The 8,459-nt window shown below is 42.5% G+C and overlaps 1 pseudogene; it reads right to left on the minus strand.

Annotated features, from left to right (window-relative positions):
- Window positions 1–7,944: 7,944 nt before the first annotated feature.
- LOC124803704 lies at window positions 7,945–8,062 on the minus strand (annotated as a pseudogene).
- Window positions 8,063–8,459: the final 397 nt, after the last annotated feature.

The following is an 8,459-nucleotide window of genomic DNA, read 5'->3' on the forward strand; positions in this document are numbered from 1 at the left end:
TGGCAAGCCGTTCCACAGGACTACATCCAGCATCTCTACGATCGTCTCTATGGGAGAATAGCAGCCTGCATTGCTGCGAAAGGTGGATATACACTGTACTAGTGCCGACATTGTGCATGCTCTGTTGCCTGTGCCTATGTGCCTGTGGTTCTGTCAGTGTGATGATGTGATGTATCTGACCCCAGGAATGTGTCAATAAAGTTTCCCCTTCCTGGGACAATGAATTCACGGTGTTCTTATTTCAATTTCCAGGAGTGTATTTCTACAACCTCACAGGTCTCTGGTATAGTGTTGGTTCAAATGGCTCTGAGCACTATGGGACTTAACATCTGAGGTCATCAGTCCCCTAGAACTTAGAACTACTTAAGCCTAACTAACCTAACAACATCACACACATCCATGCCCGAGGCAGGATTCGAACCTGCGACCGTAGCGGTCGCGCGGTTCCAGACTGAAGCGCCTAGAACCGCTCGGCCACACCGGCCGGCCTGGCATAGTGCAATGTAAAAATAAAAAACAGTGATATGTAAAAAATATACGGCAGTCTGCCAGTGTAACCGTATTCTTAATGACTCAATAGTAGCAACCCTTTTCTGCAAATGACTCACAAAATTGTTCTTAATAGTGCAATATCTCTTAAGTTAGCCTGACACAGATCAGTAATTAATAAACTAGCTCAGTTCTCAGGGTAGTTACGTAATCGTCGATGAATTGTCCTTTCCTTCTTTACCCAACACCACAGATATATTCCAGGCTCGTGAGAAGTCGTGTGCTTATTGCACCAGAGAATATTTCACAAGTCTGTTTGATGTAAACTACTCCGATACGTAACTTAATATCGTGGTTTCCTCTCGATTCCCCAATATAAGATAAGAAGAGTAGCATCTACAAATGAAATCCTATAGTGGAACTGGAATCCTGTGACCAGATCTTTTCTGCCTGGCATGTTATCTCGTTATATCAAGAAAAGCTGTAGGTAGAAATTGTTGAATCATTATCAGAGGCCGCCGGGATCGTAGGTTCTGAAAGAAGGTTAATTGTCCTAACCGACGGCACGTCTCGTAGATGAGCTAAAAGAAAGATGTTAAAGATTTTCTAAGATGGCGCCTAACAATGAAAATTCTTTGTTAAGGCCCATATCTACTTAGGACAACTCAGGTATCAGATTACAAATTGATTGACCGCATACACAAATTCTTTTGACAAAATAACCATTATATTTTTCTGCTTTTAAGTACAACTTACATTATTAGCTGGCACAGCAAGATGAGCTTTACACAAGAACGTCCTCTTAGGTCCGAATCCAAGCAGAAAAGATAAGCGAATGACAAAGGAAAGATAGTTCATGCATAGAAGCGCAAGAGTGCATGGAATAACATGTCCATTGTAGTTCTATTTCTTCTTCCTTGGCGTAATTTATCGGTTATTTACAAAATTTAGTTCACATTTTTTAAAACCCAAGACCACCCAGGAGAAACAGTACAATAGTCCACATCGAGCAGTCCTTCATCCATCTATCATATGTCTCAATATCTGCCGTTTCGGCGTTTGTGCGATGATTGAAAGGCTGTGTCGTGTAATGGTTTCCCGCCATAATACGATTTCGGCAGAGTGGATTCTGTGTTTCGACCTTCTGTCTGTCATATTTCTATTCACTGTCAGTATGGTCACTGGGCGATTGTAAAACGATTGTATTCCGCTTACTGGCTTTACGTAAGACCAAAAATTCTTAAGATTTTTAGTCGGATCGGATGGAAAAATGTTACTTTGAGGTATGCAGATAAAATATGAAGCGATCAGGTAACAGAAAAAAAATAAAAAGAAAGGAGTGGTATATTTTACCAGAACATTGATACTAAGGTCATTTGAGATCGTGAGGAATGATTGTGAATGTATCGTGGCAACCGTCACTTCGGGAAATTAATAACGATATTTATGAAAACAAAAGAGAATGACAGAACAGGGATCTGAACTCCTGTCTATCGTATCGTACAGATATCTCATTACCACGCTAAAGTTGGCAACGTGGATCGATACCACAGACATTACTGCAACTCTTTTGGTGCATTGTGGACATGGGACAGTGGCTGGTCAAATATTTAACAATAAAATTCAGCAGTCATGCAACTCAGATGTTATTTTATTTTCGCTACCAGTTTTGATAATTCATTACGCCATCCTCCGGCCCATATTCACCTCTCAAAAATAATCGATATTGGCATACTGTGGCCATATGTTTCTGGATGTCGTGAATGATCAAGTGCTTCCTTCGAAGACTTCACTATAGCTGTCGGTTGCAGTCAACTCTTCGAAGGAAGCACTTGAGAATTCACGACATCCAGAAACATATGGCCACAGTATGGCAATATCGATTAGTTCTGAGAGGTGCATGAGGTCCGCTTTTGCATCTTAGCACTACACAGAAAGCAGCAGGGCCATAATATGAAACATACACAGCTTGTGTTAAACAATTTTACCTTACACAATTTAATACAACAAGGTAAATTAGAGTTTAACAACGTGTTCATAATTACAATAAAACTTTTCTCCAACTCCTATGAACATTTACTTAACCAGTGTATAAAGCATTAATTACACTTGTTCTTAGTAAAAACATTTAATGAAACCAAAACTTGCCAAACACAAAAGACTTCCCTTTGCAATAACATTTCATATCAAAGGAATAACGTAAACAAATATTATTAAACCCAAGGAATAAAAAGTTGACTTCTAAAATCTTAACGCTCCCTACTGAATGCAGCCGGTGCGTAAACTTCTGACTAAAGAATAATCAAGTAGGTGCCAGTACAAATAAACACTATTTAAAATAACAAACAATTAATAAAAGAGACCCTTGGCATCTAAAGATTGCTTGGTAACATACACACATAAAACCTTGGTTTATAAAAATTTAAACCTTTACAACTCACACACAAGGTACACATAACAACATCCTGAATGATAAAAAAAAGACAATTAACCAAGCGGAGCCTTAATGAATCCGATCGGGCACTAATGACAGAGTACCACTGAACATTACAAGATCGAAGTCATACTTCAAGCCCAAAGCACATTCGCCAGAGTGGCGGAGGAACGGCGTACCAAGGTTAACGATCTGACGGAGGCAGAGATCAAGAGCGAAGCAACACTCAACTTAAAGACGTGACCGAGGAAGAGGGCCTCAACATGGAGCCGGCCAAACGAATCACAACGGCCAAGTCGTCAAGCCATGATGCCACGCCCCACTGTACCGGACGAAATGCACTGCGCTCCATGTAACTGAAACACAAACCAACTAAAACAGCACACTTGCATTCATATATTCATACTACACAAGACATAAAACCATAACATTTAAAACAGGAAAGCTAACCTAAAAAAAATGGTTTTTTAACTCAGCCACTTAAGCATTCATTTAAACACCATAACACCACGCGATAGCAACAGCTGAGTTCATTTTAAGGACAAGGCTGTTCAGAACTATATTTTCATGAAACATGATGTAATTTTACGAGATAGCATCGTCTTTCGTTATTCGTCGCTAATGTGTAGATACTTGCATTTAAAAACCGCGGCTAACACCACCATAAACATACAGATCACTAATTAATGAGCAGCTCACTGGGCTTGCTCACATAAATCTGCTGATCCTTTATCAAGTAGTAAGAAACCAAGGTGGAATGCCTAAGGCCCGTTAGCATGGCATGTGTGACTTAACTTGCCATGGCACACTCAAGACCAAACTCACACTGCGGACAACATTGGTTAACCATCAGTAGCCATAACTAAGCACACAGTTGCACCCGATTTAATCAAACACACACGATATGAGCAGGCGGACGGTTAATTCATGCGACGCTCCAGCAAGGTCTTCATCTCAATCTGCTTGCTGAGCATGAAACCAAACACCACGCGTCGTGCCAGAACCCAACTTCGCCGCCATCTCCGGCCGCAGCATCCCTCTCTTAGCACGACCAGTGAGCATGCACAGAAAGTATGGGTAAACCTCTCGACCCCGTAGTACCTCGCGACGCAGCCGGCCAAAGGAAAATCGAAATCAAAGATGGCACTAGCGGGACAAAAGTACCGGCGCCAGTGCATATGGGGCCTGAAAATGGTATAATGAATTACCGAAACTACTAGCGAAAGTAAAATAAAATAACATCTGAACTGCGCGGCTGTTTGGCGAATTTCATTGTTAAATAACGTTAGATGTTACTGACAAGGGAACCTCCCCATCGCACCCCCCTCAGATTTAGTTATAAGTTGGCACAGTGGATAGGCCTTGATAAACTGAACACAGATCAATCGAGAAAACAGGAAGAAGTTGTGTGGAACTGTGAAAAAATAAGCAAAATATACAAACTGAGTAGTCCACGGACAACATAGGCAACATCATGACAGTGTGAGCTCAGGAGCGGCGTGGTCCAGTGGTAGCTTGAGCAGCTGCAGAACGAGAGGTCCTTGTTTCAAGTCTTCCCTCGAGTGAAAATTTTACTTTCTTTATTTTTGCATAGTTATTATCTGTCCGTTCGTTCACTGACGTCTCTGTTCACTGTAATAAGTTTAGTGTCTTTGTTTTGCGACCGCATCGCAAAACCGTGCGATTAGTAGACGAAAGGACGTGCCTCTCCAATGGGAACAGAAAACATTTGATCGCAAGGTCATAGGTCAACCGATTCCTCCACAGGAAAACATGTCTGATATATTCTATACGACACTGGTGACGGCATGTGCGTCACATGACAGGAATATGTTGTCGACCCACCTAACTTGTACACTTGGCGAATGGGTAAAAAGAATCTTCTACCTTGCCCGATTTAGGTTTTCTTGTGGATGTGATAATCACTCCCAAAAAAGTGATGAAAACATGAGAGTTTGTCACATAAACTGAAAATTAAAATTTACACTCGATGGAAGATTCGAACCAAGGACCTTTCGTTCCGCAGCTACTCACATTACCACGAGGCCACAGCGCTCCTGCGTTTCTTACGTCCTTGATATTGCATATCTTCCCATGAACTACTCAGTTTGTATATTTTGCTTATTTTTTCACAGTTTCACAAAACTTCTTCCTGTTTTCTCAATTGATCTGTGTTCAGTTTTTCGAGGCCTATCCACTGTGCCAACTTATAACTAAATCTGAGGGGGGTGCGATGGGGAGGTTCCCTTGTCAGGGTTCGCTGCAGTTCGCTCCTGAAGACCACGCCTCCCATCTCAGCACTACAACGCCCGCACACTGAGGTCAGCATATCGTCGAGCTAGCAAGAGCTTTGCCACAGTTAGAAACCTCAGCTACAGCAACATCCTAGCATAGCACCAACAAGTAGTTAAAGTTTCAGATGAAGTGTGGCGTTGTTAAAGTTGAACATCATACCTCAAGAGAAGAGTTTGTTAATTAGTGCGTCAAGTGATGCTTTGCTAGTCCATGACAGCTAAAATTATCCAATATTCCTGTGGCAAAGAATTTTGCCAAAGTAAATCTTTCATTCATTTATGTGAACTATATTTCATCTGTTCTAGTTTGATAAGCCTTCTTCTAGTGCAATCATAGAACCAACAGTTGTGGTCGCATCACAGTACTTTCGCACAACACTATCCTCCCGAGTACAGTTGCACAACGACGTTCAATTAAAATGCATAGACGAGGAAAGAAACGCTTGCAAAAGACGTAATAGCTGGGTGAAACTACTGATACTCGACATCGCCTATTACTTTTGACAAAAGTGTTATGTTTTATAATGTCACACGTGTGCAAAGAGAGATAGAACAGTGCATTGTAGCCAGCCCGAGTGGCCGAGCTGTTCTAGGCGCTGCAGTCTGGAACCGCGAGACCACTACGGTCTCGCAGGTTCAAATCCTGCCTCGGGCGTGGATGTGTGTGATGTCATTAGGTTAGTTATGTTTAAGTAGTTCTAAGTTCTAGGAGACTGATGACCTCAGAAGTTAAGCCCCATAGTGCTCAGAGCCAAATAGAAAATAGTACTGATATGACTGCCCGTGAAAGGCCTTAATAACCACGTTTTGCATCTCGGATGTGCTGGAAAAGACCCAGTGAAGTACAGAAAGGTACCCACGAGGACGTGGAGCCAGTGCCAGGATCGACTACCCTAGGATTCTCCGTTGAGGGTCTATGGCATGAATAGCCCGATCGAGATGGTCCCACGGGTTCTCGATAGAGAGTTTAAGTCCGGGAAGTATCGTGCCCAGGGGAGTACGGTAAACTCATACTGATGCTCTTCAAACCACGCACACACATTGCGAGCTGTGTGACACGTTGCGTTGTCCTGTTGGTAGATATCTTCTCCGTCTGACTCCACTACTTACATCTGAAGATGATCCAGAGTAGTCGAAACAGGTAATCTAATGAAAAATGTGCGACTAAGGTGGAACAATACATGAGAATAAACAACCGCACTGATTCCCACGTCCCCCTACTGCTATCTGCCGATTGTAAGTGGTTATTACACGTTGACGCCGAACGTAGATAATGACGGAGCTAGTATTGCTATACTATATTTATCTTGCTTGCATTTTCCGAGGCCCTGGTGCAGGAAAGCAGTCACGTTCTGGGCGAGTCCATCCTTATGTCCCGAAGAGGCGGCCACCTCAATTGACTGATGCCTGCCGACACACACACTATTGGTCGACCTCAATATGATCGCACCTGGGAGTGAGGGCACTTCGGTCGACTTACCGTTGTTTTTATCGTGATATTTCACGAGGACACGCTGAACAATTTGACAGTAGAGGCACAGCTGTCTTGAAATCATTCACAGTGCGATGCGTTTTCTTTAGTCACATGTGTACTTGTTTACTGGAACGTTACTCGTGTTTACGATAACGGCCACGCGAAACCAAGTGCAATAATACTTTTTTTTTAATTTATCGACTTTCGGAGTTTTCGCATTAAGCCAGCTGATCACAGATGTCATTTTACAATTGACTCTGACAATTCGTGAGCTAATCGACTCTGGTACGATGTAACGTAGAATTAACAAAGGACTCATTCGACATAAAATAAGATTTACAGTCAGAGTGTACGTTAACGAGTAAACAAGACGAAACTGGAACGCAGGATGCACGCTGTTAGTATAATATACAACATTAACACAATAAGAAATGATAAATCGCCGTCGGTAAACATTTGAGATATTCCACATTAATTACTATGCAGGTATATATAAATTAACAATAAAATGTCCTTCGTATGTCTTGTGGAAATTATTTAAAATGTTGCGGATAGAGTACTGAATACTTGTGCAGGTCAGTAACTACCATCTAGACAGAATAGGAGAACAGTTTACAAGAAGCAGAGTCGTGTATCACAACCACACGTTTAGTTGCACCGCTATTCAGACTAGTACGCATAGAGGTACAAAGTGATACACGTTTAGAAGCTGAGCTTTCCATATTCTGCGGAGTAGCACGTAGGGATACAGTCACTTAATCGAGCTTTGCTCTTCCCCTGGCATTTTAAGTACCAGGAGCATTAGAATTGTAGCACAGGGAGCTATATCTTCCTGTTGGCACTGTTGACAAATTCTTATAGTAGCTTAAACGTTGCAACATCGCTGGATGCTGACAAGGTTTGCAGGCTGCTCTGTAAAGTGCAATAATATCGTGATTGAGTTGTACAAGCATATTTGTTACTGTCTCTTTACTACGTAGCATCGCACCGCAGCCTTCGCGCAATGTAGTTCAGAGGATGAAACATTTATCATTGCATAAAGCAGCACAGCAGCACTCCGTCATCAGGCAACAAGTGGCCCATCGGGACCATCCGACCGCCGTGTCATCCTCAGTGAGGATGCGGATTGGAGGGGCGTGTGGTCAGCACACCGCTCTCCCGGTCGTGACGGTGGTTTTCTTCGACCGGAGCCGCTACTATTCGGTCGAGTAGCTCCTCAATTGGCATCACGAGGCTGAGTGCACCCCGAAAAATGGCAACAGCACATGGCGGCCCAAATGCTCACCCATCCCAGTGCCAGCCACGCCCGACAGCGCTTAACTCCCGTGATCTGACGGGAACCGGTGTATCCACTGCGGCAAGGCCGTTGCCATGATTACATAGAATGACATTAATTTAACGTGAGAATAGGCAAATATGATTAAACAGTGAACTAAAGAGGGTTTCGGGAAACAATAGCTTTTCCAGGGGAGAGAATAAACATAGCTACTTCCCAAGAAACACGAGGCAGAAGGAGAAGAAAATTTTATACTTGGGTAGTATTGAAAACTTTTTGTTGGTTTCCCAGTAAGCGTATTTTTCCTCTGCGTCACATTTTTACTCCTTTTTTAGGATTCCATACCACAACAAGTAGAAACGGAACCTTTATAGGACTTTCTGCCTGTCCGTTGAAAGGTTGCGCAGTACAAGTAAAGAAAAAGAAAGCAATTTGTGGATTAGTAATTACATGATGGCAAACTTTTTTTTAAATGTTATCCGACTGTCTTGT

This window comes from Schistocerca piceifrons, chromosome 6, assembly GCF_021461385.2.
Source record: "Schistocerca piceifrons isolate TAMUIC-IGC-003096 chromosome 6, iqSchPice1.1, whole genome shotgun sequence".
NCBI classification, from domain to species: Eukaryota; Metazoa; Arthropoda; class Insecta; order Orthoptera; family Acrididae; genus Schistocerca; species Schistocerca piceifrons.